The sequence below is a fragment of the Carcharodon carcharias genome, chromosome 19, assembly GCF_017639515.1.
Source record: "Carcharodon carcharias isolate sCarCar2 chromosome 19, sCarCar2.pri, whole genome shotgun sequence".
In the NCBI taxonomy this organism is placed as follows: domain Eukaryota; kingdom Metazoa; phylum Chordata; class Chondrichthyes; order Lamniformes; family Lamnidae; genus Carcharodon; species Carcharodon carcharias.
In genome coordinates, this window is record NC_054485.1 from 56,050,794 (window position 1) to 56,075,933 (window position 25,140).

The 25,140-nt window shown below is 43.3% G+C and overlaps 1 protein-coding gene across 1 annotated transcript in view; it reads left to right on the forward strand.

Moving 5' to 3' along the window:
- adgrb2 (adhesion G protein-coupled receptor B2) overlaps positions 1-25,140 on the forward strand; it is a 1,120,188-nt gene that overhangs the window by 616,483 nt on the left and 478,565 nt on the right. The window lies entirely within an intron of this gene.

Genomic DNA, 25,140 nt, shown 5'->3' on the forward strand with positions numbered 1-25,140 from the left:
AAAATGGCGGGCATGTCCCAATTCCATGATTCATGAACCTGTGATTCAGGATTTCCGATTTTTGGTGGTGCCTTTTAAGGTGCGGGTTGGTGTGGGTCATGAGCCGGTACTGTGCACTCCCGACCTGGCTGGTTCCATTGCAGCTTGGCTGAGAGCCTGGAAATCAATTAGCCAGTTGAAACACCTGAGCCCCAGAGAAAAAATTGCTTGATCGACAGCTCTGGCTCTCTGATCTATGCTGTCAATTTCACAAAGTTTATTTACACAAGATAAAGAGATTTCAAGTGCTTATGTTTTAAGCTAATGATATTTTAATGTGTCTAGATTATTTACAGTTTTATTGTGCTGCAGTAAAAATTAAGCTTTTTTGGAAAGTGGAAAGCTATCAGTGAATGACTTTATTAAAAACTCTTTTTAAACATCCTACTTCACTATAGGGTTCATTGTTTCTATACACTGTATTGTCATTGAAGAGTGTGGAAGTGCCATAGTTTGGCATGGGGCATGAGGGAGCAATAGTGAATAGGTGGGTGTCATACCTTGGGATTGGGGGCATAGCTTGGCCATAGCATCAAGATGGGCCTTTAAAACAGCCCGCCTCTGTACCCAGCAGCCCCGTGATGTTTTTCCTGAATCGGTTGACCCGACTGCAGCCTGCAACTACCATCACCACCACCACCACCTACCCACCCCACCCCCACCCCCCACCCCACCCCCCCCCCCCCACCCCATCCCCCTGTCCCCCACCCCCGTCCCCCACAATGAGATTCCCATCCTTGCTTGCAGACACATTCTCCCAAGGTGGACAGGCCAAGCTAGGAATTTTCCTAACTCCCACTACCTGCCTCAAGGATAAAAATCCAGCCCTTTTTATCGTCCTCAGTTTGCTTTCCCTATCTAAACAGAAAATGCTAGAAAAGCTCAACAGGTCTGACAGCATCTGTGAGAGCGAAACAGAGTTAACGTTTCAAGTTCGTATGACTCTTCTTCAGAGCTTTGAAGAAGAGTCATACGGACTCGAAGCATTAACTCTGTTTCTCTCTCCACAGATTCTGTCAGACCTGCTGAATTTTTCCAGCATTTTCTGTTTTTGTTGCAGATTTCCTGCATCCGCAGTGTTTTGTTTTTTCTTTCCTCTCTAACTTTGCATACAATACAGTTTGTCTCGTCATCCAAGTCATAAATGTAGTTCGTAATTTGGGGGAAGGGAAAATTGGGCAGGGGGCTGGCATGTTGGAAAAAAACCTTGAGGGTCATCTCCAGTGGGCCCAAATGGCCTGTAAAGAATGTATCCCCACCTTCTCACCACCAGCCTGACCAGTAAAAGTTGCTAGGCTTCATACTTGGCACCAGAACTGTGGCAGAGGTGGGAAGAGGCCCTTAAGTGGTCATATGTGGCCACTTAAGGGTCTCAACAGGCCCATGATTGGGCACGCTGCCCAATGGGCAGGTAAGGCACCGGGAATGGTGCTCATGACATTGTGCCCAATTTTACACCACTCGTCCACCTGCCAACCCCTCCACCCCACATAGGGCAGTGTAAAATTCAACCATTGGGTATTCATGTGTGCCTGTTAATATGACTAGTAGAGCTCATTTTGAACAGTCTTGTTCTGCACAACTGATACCTACAATATTTGAGTCATATATTCAGCATGGTCAAGGGAACATACTCCAAAATGAACTGAAGGTTTCATTGTGACCACAACACATTACCTCAAATTGATGTCTCTTTACACCTCTTTGGTTCATGAAGTGCGACATTTTAATTACTTTTTTCTTACTCATTATTATTTTATTAAACCTGATACCAATGATGGAAGCAATCACACTTCACAATGTAAATTAAATACAAGTTAATAATGAGCAAGAAAGGAAAAGCACATGGGTGAACAAAATAGATCACTGCAAAGGATTAATCTTGTGTTACCAATTAATGTACAGTATTGATGAAGAGTAATTATACGATGGATAATTATAGGTCAGTTTTTGAAACCATTCAGTAATTACTTTGTAAATCATAATAAATGCCTCAATAGTTTATTTCTTGTCTCATTGTCAAATTAGGAAATATAAGGGTTTTTTTTTACATGTTAGTAAGGGACTAGAGACTTACTGGCCCCTATCCACCAATAACATTCCCCTGTTTGGCCACGGTTTGAGGTTGGCCCAGACCATTTGCAACATCGGTGTCTTATTTGACCCTGAGTAAAACTTTCAATCTCAAACCACGAGGCTGAGAGCTATGTTGATAGCAAGTTTATGGAGTTGATCACCATGCAGTTTAAGCCTGTGAAGGCTGAGAGGGAATAGTGACCACCAGATAATAGAGGAGGTACAGTAGGTAGTGCAGAAGTCCGTTGAATTTTCATGAGGCTATACCCTTTAATTTTGAAAGTATGATTTCCCAATTTGCAACTGACTGAAAATTTTGCAATTTGAAATGAGAAGAACTACTTAAAAATCGAAGGCCATCTTATAAGGTTAGGGTGGAAAAACAAACAAACCAGAGACTCATTGAAAAGTGTCACTGTCTAAGGAAGATACATTAAAATGCAAAGCACTGGATATTGTAACAATGGTTGCCACAAAGAAACCCACCCAAAACCCCTTGGAAATACATAATGGTTGAAGTATACTAGGCTGCAGCCACTGCAGAGAGTTTGCAAGCAAGTTTTCAGCATTGGAGACAGACCTAAAGCTGGACTCTCTCCCTCCTTTGGAACAAGTGTATTAGCCAACTCAGAGACACCTTTACTAGAAATCTATCAGTGAACCAAGATCTTGCAATAATAGCAACATCTTTTACATCTGACCACATCCATGAAACCAGCTAATCCAAATCAACCGTAATGTTTAAAGATATACGCCTCTAGGACCATCAAACTACACTTATCCATATAATCTTTCAACTTTTTTTATTGGACCCTAACTTCCCTATTTATGATACTTAGGTGTGCGAGGCACCGTATTTTTTTTTTAGGGTTTAGTGGTTAATAAATTTTCTCTTTATTTCAGAAAAATCTTGGCTAGAATTTTATGCTTTCAGAGCAGGGGCGCGGCGGTCCCAGATTCGCGCAAGAAGACGTCATCCTGCCATCACATGATATTATGGTCGTCGGGCACATGTGCCCACCGATAATTGAAGGGACAATTAACACGAACATATGTACAAAGAGCAGGAGTAGGCCTTTCGGCCCCTCGAGCCTGCTCCACCTTTTAATAAGGTCATGGCTGATCTGATAATAACCTCAAATCTGCACCTCACCTACTTCTGATAACCTTTCACCCCCTTGCTTACCAAGAATATATCACCTTTGCTTTAAAAATATTCAAAGACTCTGCTTTCACTGCCTTTTCTGAAAGAGAGTTCCAAAGACTCACGACCCACTGAGAGAAAAAAAGTTGCCTCATTTTCATTTTAAGTGGACGACCCTCTACTTTTAAAGAGTGACCCCTAGTTCTAGATTATCCCACAAGAGGCAACATCCTCTCCACATCCACCTTGTCAAGTCCCCTCAGCAACTTATGTGTTTCAATCTTACTCTTCTAAACTCCAGCAGATACAAGACTAGCCTGTCACGCCTTTCTTCATAAGCCCATTCCAGTTATTAATCTGGTAAACCTTCTCTGAACTGCTTCCAATGCATTTACATCCTTCCTTAAATAAGGTGACCAATACTGTACACAGTACTCCACATTTGATCTCACTAGCGCTCTGTATAACTGCAACATAACCTCCCTACTTTTGTATTCAATTCCCCTCACAATTTATAACATTCTATTAGCTTTCCTAATTGCATACTAGTCTTTTGCGATTCATGCACTAAGACACCCAGATGCCTCTGCATCTCAGAGCTCTGCAATCCTTCACCATTTAGATAATATGCCTCTCTTTTATTCTTCCTGCCAAAATGGTCAATTTCACATTTTCCCACATTTTACTCCATTTGCCAGCTCTTTGCCCACTCACTTAACCTATCTATATCTTTCTGTAGCCTCCTTATGTCCTCTTCACAAATTACTTTCCTACCTATCTTTGTGTCATCAACAAATTTAGCAACCATCCCATCTATCTCTTCATCCAAGTCATTTATGTAAATTGCAAACAGGTGAGGTCCCAGCACTAATCCCTGTGGCACACCACTCATTACGTCTTGCCATCCTGAAAAGACCCTTTTATGCCACCTTTCTGATTCCTGTTAGGCAGCCAATCTTCTAACCATGTCAATATTTGAACCCCATATCATGAGCTTTTATTTTCCACAATAACCTTTGATGTGCCATTTCTGGAAATCTAAGTACAGTAAATCCACCAGTTCCCCTTTATCCATAGCACATGTTACTTCCTCAAAGAACTCCAATAAGTTGGTTAAACATGATTTCCCTTTCACAAAACCATGTTGACTCTGTCTGATGACCTTGAACTTATCCAAGTGCCCTGCTACAGCTTCTTTAATAATAGCTTCTAACATGACAGGCGTTAAGCTAACTGGCCTGTAGTTTCCCACTTTCTGACTCCCTCCATTTTTGAATAAGCCCATTAAAAAGGCAATTGCCCAGAATTTTACAAGGCCTGTGCAATTTAACACTTGGCATGTGAGCTTCTCAGCCAGGCGTCTATCACGTTTTTAATTTAAGTTTAGGTGTGAGTTTGTTGGAGGTGGTTTTCACACAGTTCATTGTATTTTCTGTGTTTCCTGGAGGGCTCTTTAGGTTACTTGCTTTCACATTTCTGCTGAATGGCCCTACAGTACACGATCCTGTGCCATCTGTATTTCAGCAAATGATGATTGTCTACTTTGCTGGAGGGACATCCTCCAAAGAGGCGGAATGGGCCAGAAGGGAAAGGAGGCCTGTCCACAGACAGCACAGGGGCGACCTGTGGGAAGAGAGGCACAGCCAAAGGGGGTGCAGGGTCAGCAGGAAATGCAAGGCAGAAGGGTCCCCAGAAGACACCATTAACGTGCAGCTAGAGCCTACAGGCAGCACACTAGCTACTTGGGCATGTCTGAGGTCCAGTGCCAAAGAAAGCTGTGCCTCTTGAGGGACACTCTGACCTCCATATGTCAGATGATTGGCCCAGAGATCGCCTCAAACTGTGTAGATGGCCACCCTATGCCAGTGGCTCTTAAGGTTACAGTGGCCCTGAATTTTTTCATCTTCAGTTCTTTCTAAGGGTCAGTGGGTGATCTGTGTGGTGTTTCCTAATCTGCTGCCCACAACTGCGTCAAGCTGGTCGCTGATGCTCTGTTCAGATGGGTCAGTAACTTCATTCATTCCAGACCGACAAAGCTTGCCAGGCTGAGAGCCAGTGTCTTTGCTGCAATTGCTCGGTTCCCCCACACCCAGAGAGCCATAGATTGCACGCATGTGGTTCCGCTATCTGAAATGATCAGGAGGAGCACTTCAATATCCTCCAGAGCGTATCTTGCTCGTCGTTGTGTGTTGTGCACTGCACAATCTGGCTCTGTTAAGGGGGTGATTCATTGGAGGATGAAGACAGCAAGGCAGTTCCACAGGTCGCAGAGGATGACTCAAGTAATGAGTCTGAGGAGCATCTGGATGAGACCCAAAGCAAGGATGTGGATGCAAAAGTATGGAACCTCATGGGAGGCAGGGAGACCAGGGAGGTCTTGATTCTGTGTTCTTTTGGCTAGGCATCCAAGGCATGGCTTGAAAGTGAGGGCAAGTGTAATGCCACCTTACTGAATGTTCCTGATGAGGCCATCCTGTCATCCTTATCTCAAGTAACAACCTCTGAAATAAATTTTGCAACCCTTCCCATCTGTCACAAGCCACTCCCATGCCCATCACCTATGAAAAACATGAAGCACAATCAGGCCATGACACATAATGAGATCTTTATATGATGGTCCCATTAACACAAGTTGCACATAGTAGATGTATGAGCTAAAGTTATATCACCCATGACAACCCCTCATGTGTTTACAGTCCTTTTAACTTTTGCTTGCGAGTGCTGCACCTTGGTGTGTGTGTCCTCTCCCCCACACACACACACACACACACACACGCACACCTCCCCCTGCCATCCCTTGCTGGCAGAGGCATTAGAGGCAGCCTGCTGACTCTGATGTCCTGTCAGCCTTGATGACCATGGCGGCCATCCACTGGCCGGCAGAGCCTGGGAGGGAACATCCAGTGCCATGGCTGGGCACGCCTCAGTCGCGATGACTGAAGGCCTCACCACATGCAATGGGCACTGGTCGAGGCGCGGAGGAGCTCCCTGAGAGTAGCCCGCAGATGCTGACATGCAGCTTGTCCATCAGCTTCAGGTTGGTTTGAACCTTCTCGCTCACTATTGATGGGTGGGCACCTAGCATAATAACTAAGTGCCTCATCCATCTCTCACACTGACAGTGACCTGCTGAGGTCATTGCCAGTGTGAAGGTTTGCAAGCCCAAGTGCAACCCCAGAAATCCCTGATTCTGTTCCTGGAGATGCCTCTCCATGTGAGTCGCCACTCCCTCTATGGAAGAGGCTATGTGCTCAGAGCTGCGGGTCAATTCAGTGTTCACGCTCTGCATGGACTCCTCCAAGTCAGTGACTCTGGCACGCAGACCCTCAGGAATCTCTGCCTGATCTCCCCACACAGCCTGCTGGACATGCAGCATTTGCCACCTGACGGATGACTCCAGATGCTCATCACCTGCCTTGGACTCAGGATGTTCCTAGTCTCCAGCAGTCCTCCAACTGCCAGTGCCCTCAGCACTCTCTGCCTCTGCCAGCTCCAGATGCAAGGGTGATGTGCCCTCATCACTGTGCACTACCATCTGAGCCTACGTAATATTGCCCACTGACATGCCTGTGTCTGCGCTGGTGTTTGGTTTGGAGAGAGGATGTGACGCAGGTGCTTCTGTCCACAGCTCCTCCTTGGGTGTCAATGGAGGGCCCTCAGGTTCTCTCTGGTGTTGTGAGGGTGGCACATCTGAGGGAGGAAGAGAATATATCAGTTGATAACATCATTACAAAATGACTCTACATGCGTGATGGTTGCTTATCACATGGACAACTGCCTCACTGAGGCATTGTGATTGGATGAGCAATGGGAACTCTTGGTTTGAACTTCTCATTGGAAAAACCACAACCCTTCATCTCTTACACACTCCCCCAGTATCTCATCTGTCCACTGGACTCATACCTTCCTCCGAGACCCCTGCCTCTCTGTGTCCTGTGGACCTAGATCCACGCTGGCATTCCATGTTGAGGGCGTCCATCTCAAACTTTGAAAGGATCGGAAGTTGGCCAACACTACCACCTGTTTGTGTGCGCTCCTGCGCATTATGGCTTCTCTTCTCCTCCACGAACAGAAGTGCTTTCATTAATCCGCCTTCTACCTGCCATACCATGCCGACTTCACTCCCCCACCCCAGGATATCTAGGTTGAGATGCCCATCAGATTGGCACACTCATCCTTGTACATACCCAAGCCAAGCAGGCACATCTCCCAGCCTTGACCGGCACAGAGATATGTTCCATTTGGCACTCTGCATTTCACGCCCCTGAGCGCCACGAAGAACAGCCACCCTTCAAGACGTCTCTATGCAGTTTCACGCCACGTTGGTATTCACCCTTGTGGAGCACAGGAGATCATTGAACCTTTTCCAGCACTGGATCCATGTGTGGAGGACAGTATCATGCCTGCTCACCATGGCAACCACCTCTGCCCAGGCCTTCTTCGTTTGGTGGGGTAGCCTCCTCTTGCCATCCTGCGGTATGAGGATCTTCGGCTGGGCACTCACTGCCTCCAGGAGAGCACGCCAGCAGTCGTCAGAAAGCAAGAGGCAGAGTTCCCTCCTGTCAATTCAAAATGCTTCAAGTCTCTCTTGAACAGCTCCCTGAGGCTCCTCACCATCCCATAGCAGCCTTCAGGGAGCTACGTGTGCCGCTTTTAAATGCCCCTTCGGGTCTCCATTGGATCCGGTGCCTGCCATGCTTTCGCCCTGGCCGGCAGGGCCCCTGTCAGTGTGCCTTTCGTGCTGGCCAGCCCGTAATTGGCCAGCCAGCATAAAATCAGGTTTGGCTTGCAATCATGGGCGGGAGCAGATATCACTGCTGCTTCTGGGCTCGCCAATCGCACTTGCATGTGTGTGTAAAATTCAGGCCCTTGTTTGACTGGCTCCTTATTGCTCACTGCATAAATAGTTAAATACATTTTGATTTGGAAAGGGCATATCCTCGTGAAGAAGAAGCTTAAACTTTTGTTGTGACGAGCCGAGGAGGCTGAATAGAGGGGAGCCAGTTCACTCCTCACCTGGTCAAATAAAATGTATCTCACTGTTCGGTATTTGGCTCTGTGGAGTGCAGCCAGGGACAAATCCAAATGACCAGGGCTGGCTCAGCTGTGCAGTGGTGGGATAGGAAGTTTGGGGAAGCAATAGTAATTAGGAATTCTGTAGCTATGGGAAAAACAGGCATTATTGTGGCTGGAGATGATTCTAGGACAGTATGTTGTCTCCCTGGTGCCAGGGTCTAGGATGTCACTCAGTGCTGCAGAACATTCTCAGGGGGCATGGTGAACAGCCATCAATTGTGGTCTATACTGGTACTAATGAAGTAGATGGAAAGAGGGATGAGGTCCTGCAGGCAGATTGTAGGGTGCTAGGAAAGAAACTAAGAAGCAGGAGCTCAAAGGTATTTATCCCTGGATTATTTCCTGCACCACCCATTTGTGAGTGTTGAAGCAGGAGCATAGATTAATGCATGGCTGGAGAGATAATGCAGGAGGGAGGGTTTTTGATTCTTTGGACATTTGGCCTGGTTCTAGGGGAGATGGGACTTATATAGATCGGATGGACTGCATCTCAAAAGGGCTGGAATCAATGTCTCTTGGGGCGGTTTGGTAGCACCTTTGAGAAGGATTAAAACAATTTGGCAAGGGTATGGGAACAAGGACCTGGCATTTGACAGGAGATCAATGTGCACAAAGGATTGGAAGAAACAGGTAGCACTAGAATAAGAAGTAGTAAGGTAATCGGTGGGGTCAAACTAAGAGGAAATACTGCAAGATCTGATTCAAGGTTACAGTGCACGTATTTCTTTTATTAGTTCATAAGATGGGGATGTTGATTGGTAAATCAGTATTTATTGCCTACCTCTAATTGACCTTGAGAAGATGATGGTGAGATGTTTTCTTGAGCCACTGCAGTCCATGTGGTGTAGCGCAGAACAAAAGAACAGTTAAAACTGGGAAATAAGAATACTGGTCTGAACTGGTCTTGTATACTTCAAAATGGAACACCATAAAAACTGGGAAATAAGAGTACTGGTCCAAACTGTTTTTTCCTCCTGGGCGATACATCCACAGTGCTGTTTGGGAGGGAGTTCCAGAGTTTTGACCCAGTGACAATGAAAGAACAGTGATATATTTCCAACTCAGGATGATGTGTAGCTTGGAAGAGAACTTGCAGGTGGTGGTATTCCTATGTCTCTGCTACCCTTGTCATTCTAGGTGGTAGAGATCGTGGGTTTGAAAGGTACTGTCGAAGGAGCCTTGGTTAATTGTTGCAGCATATCTTGTAGATGGCACACACTGGCAGAGGGAGTGAATGTTTAAGGTGGTGGATGGGGTGCCAGTCAAGTGGGCTGCTTTGTCCCGGATGGTGTCAAGGTTCTTGGATATTGTTGGAGCTGAACTCATCCTGGCAAGTGGGCAGTATGCCATCACAATCCTGACTTCTGTCTTGTAGATGGTGGACAGGCTTTGGGGAGTCAGGAGGTGAGTTACTCTCCAGAGAATTTCAGCTACTGATTGCTCTTGTAGCCATAGTACTAATGTGGCTCATCCAGTTGAGTTTCTGGTCAATGGTAAACCCCGGGATGTTGATAGTTGAGAAGATGAAATACCTTGTAATGGAAGTCTTGAATCGAATGAACTCTGTAGCAGACACAGTGAACGGATTTCCCCAGTGCAGGGCGGCATGCTGGGGGCAGGACACAGGAAAGTAGCAAGTGCCATATCATGATAGCTTTCCAATGCTGTCCCATTGCCAAGGACATTTCCCAGCAGTGCAACTGGATGCAGATTGACTGCACAACAAATGGAGGCTGGCAGCTCATTTAAATAATTAAATGCTCTATTAAGGGCTATCTTCTCTACCACATGTGGAAGCTGCCAGCTTCACTGGAAGGTGGAGCCACCCTGCATTTGTCCAGGGCGCCATTGGAGCTAGATACCCCAAGCCCCAAAAGAGGGCAACAAGCAGGGAAGGCTGCCCCTGTGACCCCAATGGGCTTTCTGAAGGGCCCAGCCCGCTTTGCCCCTCTGATTTTAATTTTCTTGCTTACCTCTCAGAGAGCGCCTCCACGGAGAGGATTTTTTCTTCATCAGGCATATTCGACGGGGAAGTTTGGGAAGCTGACCGTTGCTTGTGATCGGGGCCATACTGTGATTTCACACTGGCGGGCCAGTTAAGGCCTGCCCAGTGTTAAATGTGAATGGTAGCGCTCAGCACTGTCTGTGTGGCAGGGAGGAGGAGGGTGAGCGCAAACTTTGCGCATGCACACAGGTGTGCGCAGGAAAAGCTCCCTAAGACGCAGAGCTGCCTCAGGGAGATGAACAGTTTAAAACATTAAAAATGAAGATTTTAAAAATGTTATTAAACATGTCCCCTCATGTGACTCTGTCATTTGAGCAGGAACATGTTATTAATTAAATGTTTTAATTTTTATTTAATTTTTAATTGCTGTTGAAAACCTCATCCTGCCTGCGGAATTTCCTAAAAAATGCAAAGGCCGCTTGGCCTTTTTGCCTGCCCGCCAGCCATAAGGTTGGACAGGCAGCAAAAAAAATATTTAAAGTACCTTTCAAATGGCCCTAATAGGCATTTTAATTGTCGGCAGGTGCGCTGTCAGCTCTGGCGTGCACCCATTGACCAAAATATTGCGCAAGTGCACGATGACATTGGGGCACTCGCCCAACATCACCGTGCGTAATTTTATGCTCTGTCGGGTCGGGCGCACACCTGCCCGACGAGCTAAACATTCTGGCCCATGTTGAGGAGCCCTCTCATTCTCCAACCCACCTCAGCAGTAGCCACTTCTTCCAATGGGGCTGCCAAGGCAACAGAGCTACTGGCCCTCTGATTTGACCAACAGCATTTATATTCCAAATGCCATCTTTAACTTGATGGCAAGACAACTAATTAAGAGGCCCCTGAAATATTTTGCTTTCAACAGTATGTTCTATTGTTCGCAGCAGCTGGATTTTTAGCCACTGAAAAACATTTTTAAAATGTATTTTTGAGTTAAGTATATCTCAAAGTGCTTTTAACCAATGAATTAGTTTTGAAGTGTATCACTGTTTTGCATAGGCACATAGCAAAGCCCACAAAAAGCAATACGATAAATGCCCATTTAATCTATTTTGATATTGTCAGTTGATAAATTTTGGCCTAGATAATGGTCTTGCTCTTTTAACAGTGCCATATAAGATCTTTAGTGTTCGCCTCTTTGAAAGGACCTATTAGCCCCAATTCCCTGCCCTTTCCCTATAGCCCTGCAACATTACCCCTTCAACATAAAATTATAAAATAATTCATAGAAATAAATATCATAGAGATGGCAGGCAGGCTTTTTATTTAACAGCTTTGGGAATGTGAGACTTAAGCATTATTGCACTAATGTGTCAGTGTAGATAATGGGATTGAGTTTTCATGGGGGTTCTCCCAATCATCTGCTAGAACTCCAGCAGAAGAATTGTGGCAGCCATTGAGAGGTAATGTGTATGCTGTTTTTTCAAGATTTCACTGGGTTATCCACCAAAGTTATGATGAACGTTTGTAAGAACTCCCATGTAAATTCTACCCGTACGTCCTAAAATTCTGGATTAACTATTTAACACTATTTAAAACTATTAGAACTATTTTAAAAATCTAGAAAATGCACTCAGTTATTTTCAGTTGTGGCTCATGTGCAACCCATATAACATGACTAGCTGCTGTCTAGAGTTTGAATCTTTTTCTACAGAAATTATTAACACAGCGTCATGTCCATTAGACATGAAGGAGATCATAAACTGTATAAATCAAACATTACTTTCTGTTTATTTAAAAATAGACTTTGTTGGACCAAAAATATGGCTACTATAGGTCACATGATTTTGAAGTTGGCTACAGTTCTGGAAACTTCCAATATCAATTACAAAACAAAGCTCAACCTTCATCCTTGTGGAATCTCACACCTATCAATGTGTGGACCCACTACAATCAATGGACCAAGGTAGCAGCAGACAGTCTGTCTCCCCAGCCTGGATTTATAACAAAGTAGAACCATTGAAACTTATTATAGCTGCAGAGGCACTAATAGCCACCATTGATCTCCTAAGGTGAACAATGGATTTTGACCAGAGACATAGAAACTGATTGTTAACCTGAAACAGACACATCAATGGGCAATGCCACATGACCTAAGCTCCTTTGGCCTTTGGAACATTTTAATACTATATTCTCTGACTCCCAAGTCAGTCTGCTATGAATATCCAGCCTGTCAACACCAAAGCAGGGCTCCAGGCTGACAGCAGAGCCTCAAGTCCAAAACTCCTCAAAGCCTGGCTCTCTGGAACATTCCTGCCATCACCTGTAGAGCGGACCAAATCTCTGTATACCAACCTCATCTTTCTGCATCATCACCAACTTTGAAGGAATTCAGCAACTGCTGATTTCAGCTAGTTGAACCCGCCTGAACTTTAACTCCTACACGAAGGAACCCTGACTGGACTCTGACATTCACGTAAATGAATATCCATATCTTTGGGTTTTTTTGTTTTAAGTTATTCCTAGTTGTAAAATTCTTTTCTTTCCTATCTCCTTCTTGTGTGCTTGTGTATGTAGTTGTGATGACCATCCCCCATGTTTGAATGTATGAATAAACAGTTCTTCTGATTTAATCCTAAAGAGAATTTGCTGCGGGTCACTTTAAAATTGACTTCACAAACAGAGTGCTTGGGGAAACCCACCACGACCTATTTCAAAAATTAAAATACCTCCACTTTTGGGCAGACGGTGAGAAACAAAGAGTTCAGTTGGTCTCTCTCCCCTGTCTGTAACAACAGTTACAATCAATTGGTGTGCATAGCAGAAAAGAGGATGATGTACTAATTTAGCATCTTTTCACTGGAGGCAGATGGGTATAAAACTTGCCTGAATAGCTTGGAAGGAGCATAACATGAGTGTGGTAGGCTCAAATCAATTTTTAATCGGAAGAAACAGTTGTTAAAATAGGTCAGAAGAGGTCTGACCACATTGCATACCTTCTTTGGATGATTTTATGGACCCCTAACATGGAATTTTGCTGATAACAATATGGATCATAGAATTAGCTGCAGAAGTCTGCATGCCCAGTTTGTGATTCTGAATTTTTCAAGGATTTTTTTTTAGATTTGAACCTTGAAGTTGCAAGGTAAATGGTTCCATGTCATGTAACACAATTTTGAAGAGGCACCTTTTCCAATAGCACAGCTCGCCCACACAAAAAAATTGAGCATGAAAAAATTTGTTCAAGAGGACCCAAGGGTGTTGATTATAAAGTTCATTTTATGTCTTACTACCATGCTTTACAATGCATTTTCAAAAACATGTTATTTCCTGTTGTATTGCCCACATATTTTGCATTGTAAGACTATTGTTTATCACGCCTTTTTCAACAACAGTTTTACTTCCAGCTGCTATTGCCTTGAAGCAGGTAACTTGCTCAGAATGAGAATCTCTTTCGGGTCGCCACAGATTTGAAAAATAAAGGTAAGTTCATTCAGAGATAAGAAAGGCAGGCAATTAATTTTCAGGGATAAAGTCTTTTCCAGGGGATTTGAACAGTCCTATCTGAGCATTGAGAGCAGACCTATCTTTGCCACTTCTGCTTCATAATGGCCCCAACCTGTAGATATCTCCCACCACAGGAACCACTCTTCCTATGGCTATGAAGATGACCACAGAATCAAATTTCTTTGTCACAAATTTCATCCAAGCCTCCAGTGAGGTAACACTTTAATCACTAGGAAGTGTTAGGGCCATGTGAGGAGGAGTAAAGACCACTCCTCTAGTTTTACACTCCAAGTCAGACCATAACGGGGTTTATTTTGTGAATTTAGAAAGGATGAAGGTATATACTCAATGTCTGCTTAACAGTTTTTGTGCTATTTGAAAAGAAACTAGTCTGTTAGGTTTTCTTGAATTTAATGCAAAAACTGGTTACTTTTTATTGAGTTAAAAAGTTAAAAACTCACCCAGGAAAAGATATAAAAAATATTTTAAAAGACAAACCGCACCTTGATCTTTGCAACCCACATTCACACACACAAGCATCCAAAATTTAAAAGTGATTCTGTAGATAATTACTTTGTTAGCCAAATAAAAATTCAATGCTGAAATGTAAAAGAAAGGAGAGTTCATTGCTTATGAGTCCTTGACTGCAGCAGAATTTTCCCGAAGGCAATCTTCAGATTTCAGGAATTGAAACTCTTGCATAATTGCAATTTCCTAAGACAATTTCTTTTTAAAATGTAACCCATCTTAACAAAAAGTTGATGATTTTTACAGCTGAATTTCCTTTCAATGAAAAATTCTCCTTCTCTGTGTTGGATTTTTAATTTTAAAAGAGATAGAGCCTTCACTTGAGGGAGAAGGGAAGGGGGAGAATATTACCACTGCCCCAGTGGCATGTTTTTCCAGACTATTTTCTTAGCAGCTTGCACACTATTTTCAAAAGAGATTTCAAAAGTGGTTATTCCAGTCACAGGATCCTCTCTCCCCATCATGATTTATGAAGGTATTTGCTTAGGTAATGTCTGAACCAACTATGGATTTTGTTTCATAGCCAAGGTGATTAGATTCTGTAATGTCCCAGCCATTAACCCCTGCATATCTATTGTCTGTCTTGTTGAGATAGGCAGGATTCCTCTTCATGTTACTATTTTCCTAGTCGATTTTCTGCCTCCACTTGAGAGGTAGCCTTATAGATGTGAAAATATAAAGTCAGTGCAGTTTCAGTAAATCTTTTGAAGTAATTCCTGACATCAGCAGGTTTGCAATTCCATAGAAGGATGTTGTGGCATGTCTGAATTTTAATTCACATTGGAATGTTCTGGAAACTGGTCAATTTGCATTGCCAGATGTCAGTTGACTTGTGGCAGCCATTCAAAGTCAGTATTTTTTTTCCTTTTAAAAGTCCTTTTTAAACAGTTCAATATATGTTTGATCAGCCAATGAAATTACAGAATGATATCACTCATGCACAAGTCACATCATTGTGGCACAAGTAGGTAACCAAAGAAGATAAAATAGTACTTTTATCTCACAACAAAATTCCAAAACGTTTTCATAGACATGCACTCAGCCACATGTGGGCCTCTCGGCCTCTACCACTGATCATATGGCCTGAATGAACAGGAAAAGTTTTAATTCCTTTAATGTTTTCTCGGACCATATAACAGAATAATGTTCATGTCCCCATCAGAGAATTGGTGGAACATACCATTTGCTCAAAGAAAGAGTCAGTTTGTTGGTGGAATTTTCTTTATAACCCTGCCAAAATCTCAGAGATAATAGCTGTATGCTACATATTTGCCATCCAGAAATGATGCAGCTGGGAGATCAGGACTTCCAGTCACACCAAAGGAGGATGAGGAAGAAGAAATAGATGAAAGTTATCTTCGGCTAGTAGCCTCATGTATCAGCCATTAACTAACTTGACCTTTTCTTAAACGATTCAGTCACCTATTACACTAACAGTGCTTTACCTCCACTATTGAGCATGCTAATTGTTCCATCATCAGTCCTTGTGAAATAAGGGGTGTTGGAAAACAGCGCAAGTGGAGAGGCATTCGGAAGATTGAAAACAACATGAGAGAAGAAGCAGTCAGGAGATTGAAAACAGAGAGCAGAGAAGCAGTCTGAAGATTGGAAACAGCGTATGTGGAGAGCCAGTTGGGAGGTTGAAAGCAGCGTGAAAGGAGAGGCAGAGAGGAAGTTGAAGACAGTGTGAGTGGAAAGGCATTCGGGAGTCTGAAAATAGCGCAAGTGGAGAGGCAGTCAGGAGATTGAAAACAGCATGAGAAAACAAAGGGTGACAGCACAGCAGAGAAGCAGTTTGATTGGTTGGAGGAGATTGGTTGGTGAGTATCTCGTAAGTGCTCAAGGCTGGAGAGGAACTTGCAGTGGGAGCAGTCATTGTGATCCATGTCAGCACCAACAACATAGGTAGGACAAGATAAGAGGTTCTGCATAGTCAGTATGAGGAGCTAGGTACAAAATTAAGAAGCAGAACCTCAAAGGTATAATCTCTGGATTATTACCTGAGCCACATGCAAATTGGCATAGGGCAAAGAAGATTAGAGAGATGAATGCATGGCTCAAAGATTGGTGTGGAGGAAGTGGGTTCCGGTTTGTGGGACACTGGCACCAGTACTGGGAAAAGTGGGGGCTGTACCGTTGGGACGGTCCACATCTGACCAATGCTGCGACAAGTGTTCTTGTGAATTGCTAGGGAAGTAGAAAGGGTAAACTAATTCATGAGGGCAAGGGGTCAAATGTGGGAAGATGTGATAGTTTAAATAGTAGAGACAAGGTAAGAGAGGGAGGTATTAAATTGGGAAATGGTAAGCAGAGCATGACAGGAAGAGATAGAAAGTAGAAGTCTTTAAGTGTAAACCAATGGATAAGGCTAGACGTTACAAAAATAAAAGGACAAAACTTAAGGCTCTGCATCTGAATGCACGAGGCATTCGAAACAAAACAGATGAACTAATTGTGCAAATAGAGATAAATAAGTTTGATTTAATAGCCATTACAGAGACATGGCTACAGGATGGGATAGATTGGGATCTGAACATAGAAAGGTATGTAACTTGTGGGAAGGATAGGAAGTGAGGAAAAGGTGGAGGGGTGGCTCTTTTAAGTAAAGATGACATTAACACAATAAAGAGGGATGGCCTAAGTGCAAGAAACCAGGTTATAGAAGTGTTTGGGTAGAGATGAATAATAAAGGCAAGAAGTCATTTGTGGGTTGTGTATAGGTGCCATAAAAGTAATCACATGGTAGGATGGGGTATCAAAGAAGAACTTGTCAGAAAGGTACGGCAAATATCATGGGGAATTTTAATCTATGTATAGACTGGAACAACCAGATGGGCAAAGACAGCCTAGATGACAAATTCATATCATGTTTTCAGGATAATTTCTTAGATCAGTCCATTCTGGAATGCACTACCTGAAAGTAATGGAGGCTGATTCAATCATGATTTTTAAAAGGCAATTGACATTTGTAAGGCTGCATGGAAAGGGCAGGGGAGTAGTACTAGCTGAGTTGATCTTGAAGAGACCTAGCATGGAGTCAGTAGGTCGAATTGCCTCCTTCTGTGTATTAATCATTTTTATGATTTTGTGATATTCTCTCCATCACTAAGAGCACCTACTTCCATCCCTTCCATCTTTGTTATACAGGTCTTCAACTGTGTTGCTTCAGTTCTTCTGCTGAAAATCTCATCCATGCTTTTCTGACCTCCAGACTTGACTATTCCAATGCTCTCCTGGCTGGTCTCCCATCTTAGACCCTCTGTAAACTACATCCAAAGCCCTGCTGCCCATACTTGTGCAATGTCCTGTTCACCCATTATCCCTGTGCTTGCTGATCTACTTTGGTTGCCAGCTCAAACACACTGCAGATTTAAAATTCTCAACATTGTGTTCAAATCCCTCCATGGCATCCCTCCCTATCTCTGTAACCTACTTCAGCCGTATAACCCTCCAAGTTCTTAGAGTTCATCCAGTTTGTCAAGGGGTGCTCCTGAGAGGTTTGCAAGGTCATTAGATGGCTCTGCAGCTCCTGGTAACCTTTCTGCAGGTGTGCTAGCTTCGTAAATGGTTCCAGGGATTGGGGCCTACAGTAATGTGGATAGATTGGAGAAGCTGAGGTTATTTTTGTTAGAGAAGAGCAGTTTGAAATAATGGGGAGGTGATGGCATAGTGGTATTGTCACTGGACCAGTAGGCCAAAGACCCAGGGTAATGCTCAGGGTTCATACAATACTTGTTCAGTCGTTAGATCATGCTGCATCTCCTGGCAGCATTTCTCACTGAGTACGATCTACTTTCTGCTGCCTGCTCCTTTCCACATTTTCAGCCCTTAAAGGATTTGGCTGATTGAACCATCAACCTAAGTTACCTCTGGTCCCTCCTGTCATGATCCAGCCACTGAAATGTCCTGCAACATGTGGAAGAATCTGAGAAGTGGTCCTTGGGCACTGTGAGGAGCCTAATTTCTGGCATCGAATTTCTCCCAATTCAGCTCAAGAAGCTCCTTCTATACACTGATCCTATGAAGCTATCACCCATCAGTCCTAGAATGAAATAACAAATGGTTCTGGTTCCACAGCTACCAACCACATTTCCTTCTCAGCAGAAGTTTGTTTATTGATGCTTCTACTATCCCTTACTCTTTGTATGCCCGTGGGCAGATATCTCTGAGCTTGTATCTGTGCAAGACGCACTGCTAGACATCTCTTGTTGTGATGCAGTGGGGTCTTGAACATCACTGGGGCCTTTGACTTCATTTTGGGAAATTCCTGCGCAAGTAGGAAATGAAAATGTGTAACAATGGAACTTGTGAAAATGCTTTTCATATTTGCCAAGACATTGTGCCAAACCACTCAGCTGCAGATTGTTCTAACAATCAAGTGTGTGGTTGGCATTATGGTTAAAGCAAAAAGATTACTCTCAGCTTTACATTCTTGGTGAGGTTGAACCCTCATTTTCTTCAGCTTTGAACACAAGGCTACCATGGCCAATAGGCTATGGACAAATATAAGTGTTCCGCCAGCCAATGGATCAAGGCAAAACAGTCTATCCTTACCACACATGGTGAAGAATGATAGTATGAGTCAACTAATAGAATAGGACATTGTAAACTTTCCCACCCTTAATTATAGCAGATCCAGCACATGAGTGAAAGAGACAAAGATGAAATGTTTACAAGCAGTGGCAGTAGTGTGTACCATCTAAAAGATGGAGTGCAGCACTTCACCAAGGCTCCTTCAACAGCAGCTCCCAAACCCACAACCTGTATCATCTAGAAGGACAAGGGCGGCAGATGCATGGGAACGCCACCACCTTCAAGTTCCCCACCAAGCCACACACCATCCTGACGTGGAACCATACTGCCATTCCTTCACTGTCGTTGGGTCAAAACCCTAGAACACTTGCTCATTTTGCCCTTCTGAATGCAAAAGCAATAGGGCAATAATAGTTGGAGACTTCAACTACGTTAATATCAACTGGGATTAGAATAGTGTAATAGGCACAGAGCGCACAAAATTCTTGAACTGCATTCAAGAGAACTTTTTTTAGACAGCATGTAACAAACCCAATGAGAGGGAGTGCAATTCTAGATTTAGTATTTGGAAATGAAGCTGGGCAAGTGGATGAAGTAGCAGTGGGTGACCATTTTAGAGATAGTGACCATATTTCAGTTAGGTTTAATATAATTATTGAAAAGGATAAAGATAGAACAGGAGTAAAAGTTCTAAATTGGGGAAAGACAAATTTTACAAAGCTGAGAGGTGACCTGGTGAAAGTGGATTGGTGACAGCTGAAGGGAAGTCGGTGACAGACCAGTGGGAGGCGTCCAAAAGCGAGATTCTACATACACATGTCCCCTCAAAGAAAAAAGGTGATACTGCCAAATCTGAAGCCCCCTGGTTATCTAGAAGTATACAAGATAAGATAAAGCAGAAAAAGAAAGTCACAAAAAACTTAATACTGTAGGAAGCCTCGAGGAGTATCGACAGTATAGGGGTGAAGTTAAAATGTAGTTAGGAAAGCAAAGGGAGGATATGAAAAAATATTAGCAGGTAAAATCAAAGAAAACCCAAAGGTGTTTTACCAGTACATTAAGAGCAAGACAATAACTAAGGAAAGGATAGGGCCGATCAGAGAAGTATATGGTAACTTGTGCGCTGATGTTGAAGATCTGGGCAGGGTCCTCAATGAGTACTTTGTCTCTGTCTTCACTAAGGAGATGGATGAAGCAGATATTCTAGTTAAAGAGGAGAAGTGTGCAAATTAGATACAATAAGCATAGTGAGAGAGAATATACTGGAGAGACTGACATCCTTGAAGATGGATAAGTCACCAGGGCAGATGGATTGTATCCCAGGCTGTTAAAGGAAGTCAGGGAGGAAATAGCTGATGCTCTGAGGATCATTTTCTGATCCTCACTAGATACAGGCCAGATACCAGAGGATTGGAGGTCTGCAAAAGTTGTACCATTATTTAAAAAGAGTGCGAGAGATAGACCAAATAATTATAGGCCAGTCAGTCTGACTTCGGGACAAATTATTAGAATCAATTCTGAGAGACAGGTTAGACTGTCACTTAGAAAGGAACAGATTAATCAGGGATAGTCAGCATGTTTTTTTTTAGGGGAAGGTTGTGTATTACTAATGTAATAGATTTTTTTGAAGAAGTAACAAGAAGGATTGATGAGGGTAGTGTAGTGGATGTCTACATAGATTTTAGTAAGGCATTTGATAAGGTCCCACATGGCAGACTGGTCAGAAAAGAAAAAGCCCATGGGATACAGGGGAATGTGGCAAGTTAGATTCAACATTGGCTTAGCGACAAGAAACAAAGGGTAAGGGTTGATGAATGTTTTTGCGAATAGAAAATGGTTTCCAGTGGCTTCCACAGGGCTTAATGTTGGGGCCCTTACTGTTTGTTTTATATATATATATATTAATGATTTGGACTCAAATGTGAGTGGAATTGTTGGGAAATTTGCGATGACATAAAAATTGGCCATGTAGTTGACAAGTGAAAAGGATAGCTGTTGTCTCCAGAATTATATCAATGATTTGGTTGAGTAGGTGGAAAAGTGACAGATGGAATTCAATCCAGGGAAGTGTAAGGTAATGCATTTGGAGGGGGAAAACAAAGCTAGGGAACATACAATAAATAGGAAGATATTGGGAGGTATAGAGGAAGTGAGAGACCTTGGTGTGCATGTCCACTGGTCCCTGAAAGCGGCAGGACAGGGTGGATAAGGTGGTAAAGAAAGCACATGGAATGCTTTCTTTTATTGGATGAGACATGGGCCAGGATTTTCCAGCCCCTTCGCGGGCGGAACCTGCCACTGGCGAGATGACTCCCCTGCCAGAAGTCCATTGACTTGCTGTGGGACCGGAAGATCCCGGCAGCGGGCGGGTGCCGAAAATCCCACCCACAGAATATAAAAGCAGGGATGTAATTGTGGAACTGTGTAAAATGCTGTACACAGCTGCAGTTGTGTGTACAGTTCTGGTTGCCACATTAGAGGAAGGACATAATTGATCTGAAGAGACTACAGAGGAGATTTACAAGAATGTTGCCAGGGATTGAAATTTGCAGCTATGAGGAAAGGTTGGATAGGCTAGAGTTGTTTTCCTTGGAATTGAGCAGGCTGAGAGGTGATCTGATTGAGGTGTACAAAATTAGGAGGGACCTAGATAGAGCAGGCAGGGATGCCCTGTTTCCCCTAACAGAGAGGTTAATTACCAGGGCCACAGATTTAAGGTGATTGTTAGAAGGATTAGAGGGAACATGAGGGAATACTTCTTCACCCAGATAGTGGTGGGAATTCGCTGCCTGGTGGAGGCAGAAACCCTCAACTCATTTAAGGTGCTGTAACCTGCAAGGACTGAGGGATGACCTGATTGAGGTATACAAAATTATGAGGGGCCACCTACGGACCAGATGCTGGAAGGTGGGATTAAATTGGGTGGCTTTTTTAAAAATTTTGTTTTTTCCTTTTCAGCTGCTGCAGACACGATAGGCTGAATTGCCTCTTTCTGCACTGTAATTTTTCTATGCTTGGTTCAATGGTTATGGTTCCCTCCATTACAGCACTGTGGGTGTACCTACACCACATGAACTGCAGCGGTTCAAAAGGCGGCTCACCACCATCTTCTCAAGGGCAATTAGACATGGACAATAAATGCTGGCCTAGCCAGTGACACCCACATCCTGTGAAAGAATAGGAAAAAAGCATCCTCAATGCAAAGTGCAAAGTGGATACCCCCACCATGTAGATGTCTGTGATCAGCCAATTTGGTTCATTCAGCATGATATTAAAGTCCTGAGTATATAGGAAACAGTGAATGTTATAGGTCCTGACAAGATACTGCCATTAGTGCTGAAGAGCTGTGCATCAGCAGTAGTTGCACCCCAGCCAAGCTATTCCAGTGAAGTTATGACACTTGCTTCTACATGACAATGCTCAAAAAATTCCACGAAAAACAGGCCAAATCTAACCCAGCTGCCCCTTTCACTTCCACCCAGTCACTGGTAGAGTAATGGAAGAAGTAATCAATAATGCAACTTGTATTTATATAGCATCTTTAATGTAGTGGAATTTCCCAAGATGTTTCACAAGAGCATTATCAAACGATATTTGACCCTGGCTGCATCAGGGCATATTAGGCAGATGACCTGGTCAAAGAGATAAGTTTTAAGAAGCATCTTAAAGAGGAAAATGAGATAGAGAGGCAGAGATATTTACAGACCGAATTGCAGAGCTTAGGACCTTGGCAGCTGTAGATATGCATCCCAACTGAATGATTAAAATTGGAGATGCTCAAGAGATCAGAATTGTGGGACTGCAGTTTTTCACAAGATTGTGGAGCTGGAGAAGATCACAGAGATAGGGAGTGGTGAGGCCAGGGAGAGATTTAAAAGCAAGGATGAGAATTTTAAAATCAGGGTGCTGCTTAACCCGGAGCTAATGTAGTTCAGCAAGCATAGGGATTATAGGTGAACGGGACTTGGTACAAGGCAAAACATGGGCAGCAGGATTTTAGATGACCTCAGGTCTCCGAGGCCAGCTCGGTGAACATTGAAATACTCAAGCCCAGGGCTAACAAAGTTATGGATGACGTCTGCAGCAGCATTTGAGTTGAGGCAGGGTCAGAGACAGGCGATGTTACGAAATTCTAAAAGGTAGTCTCAAGGATGATACAAATATGTTGTCAGAAACTAATGTCAGGATCAAACTTAACAGCAAGGTTGCAAAAAGTCTGAGTCAACTTCAATCAGTTGCCAGGGAGAGGGAAGGATTCAGTAGCTAGGGAATGGAGAATACGTGTTCTTGATGTGTAACCTAACGGCCGTTCCATGCCGTCATCCATCCAATGAGAGAACACCGCTCCCACTCCATAGGGAAGTGCGCAAATGTCAGCAGCAATTCTTTCGTCAGGTCATAATGTACTAATAGATTGGACGAGTACAATAATTGTTTCACCTTAATAAAAATAAAAGCAAAATTTTGTGAATTCTGGAAATTCATACATAGGCATGGCAATCAAATCGCAAACGCCGATGCCCTTAGTCATTTGTCTTTACAAGAAAATGATGAGCGAATGCTGGAAATCTGAAATGAAAGCAGAAAAACAGAATCAGAGGAAGAATCATACAGATTTGAAATGTTAACTCTATTTCTCTCTCCACAGATGCTGTCAGACCTGCTAGTTTTTTCCAGCATTTTCTGTTTTCAATTGTTTCACCTTCATGAAAGCTTCTTTCTGAGGCACCTCCCAAGACCAGTTGGTTATTTTTGAGTAGAGAATGCAGGGGGGCCAGCACTGTAGACAAATTGGGTAAGAACCGCCCATAATAGTTGATTGCTCCTAGGAATGATTTGAGCTCTGAGGCATTCTTTGGCGCAGGTGCCTCTCTTATAGCTCTCACTTTCTCGTCAGCTGGGTGGAGGACCTGTGAATTTACCCAATGACCCAAATAGATTACCTCCCTCACTTGGAACGTGGACTTTTCTTTTTTTATATGCACTCTATCTTGCAAGAAATCTTTTAACACTTCTTTTAAGTTTGCCAAATGCTCTTTTTCAGTGAATCCTGTCACCAATACATTGTCTAAATAAACTACAACCTGGGCAGTCCCTGCAGTAAGCTTTCCATTGTCCTCTGAAAGATGGCACAAGCGGAGGAGACACTGAAAGGCAATTGTATATATTGATACGACCCTTTCTGTGTATTAATTGTGACAAATTCCCAAGAGGCATTATCCAACTCTATTTGTTGATAAGCATGACTCATGTCGAAACATGTATGTTGTCCCTCCTGCCAGTTTGGCATACAGGCCTTTGATTTTTGGAATGGGGTGCCTGTCTAGCATAGCTACTTTATTAACTGTAAGTTTTGTTCTTGTTTAAGGATGGGGACTATGGGTGCTGTCCATTCTGAAAACTGAACAGGTTGGGTAACACCCAGTTTCTCTAGTCTGTTCAGTTCAATGTCGACTTTTTCTCGCAGGGCATATAGCACTGGTCTTGCCTTCATGAAGCAAGGGGTCGCTTCCGGATCCACGTGGATCTTGGCCTGCAGGGCCTGGATTTTCCCCAGTTCATCCTTGAAGATGGTGTCATACTTTCTAAATAGCTCTGGTAGCCCACTTGCTCTCAACTGGAAAATTTCAGCCCATTCTAACTTAATCTCCTTTAACCAATTTTAGGTCCATGAGGCGTGGACCTTCACCTCCTACCACCATCAAGGATAGCTCTGCAGATTGGCTTCCATAATGGACAGTTACTCTGTTAATGCCTTTTACTTGAATGTCTTCACTCATATATGTTTTTAGCTTGGCGGCTGTTTCTTCTGAACTTAATTGATGTTCACCATTATTCAAATATCTGAAGGTATGTTCCCCAATTATTGTAGTGGAAGCTCCCAAGTCCACTTCCATTCTAACAGGTTTGCCATTTATTTTCACTGTGACAAATATTGGTTCTGTCTTTCCAACTTTCACATTAAACAATGAGTAAATGTCTGAAGTTGTTGTTTCAGGTTCTTCTGCATTGCGGATTTCATTGGGCTTCTTCTTTTGTTTACCATCCTGCTTGAATCTTCCCTTGCATTGCCTCATCATATGTCCATTTCTATGACAATAGTAACATTCAGGTTTTTTTAGCTCCCAATCGCTAAAAGACTGCTTGTTTCTACCGCTATTAAAATTATTCTTCAACTTTGCTGCTAAGTTATTTTTCATTATTCCTCAGCTAGCAGGGGCTGTTTCCCATTTCTCGGCAGGCTTTCACTTTCTCGTGCCACTTTTGCCTGAGGTTTCCACACGATAAGGAGGATGGC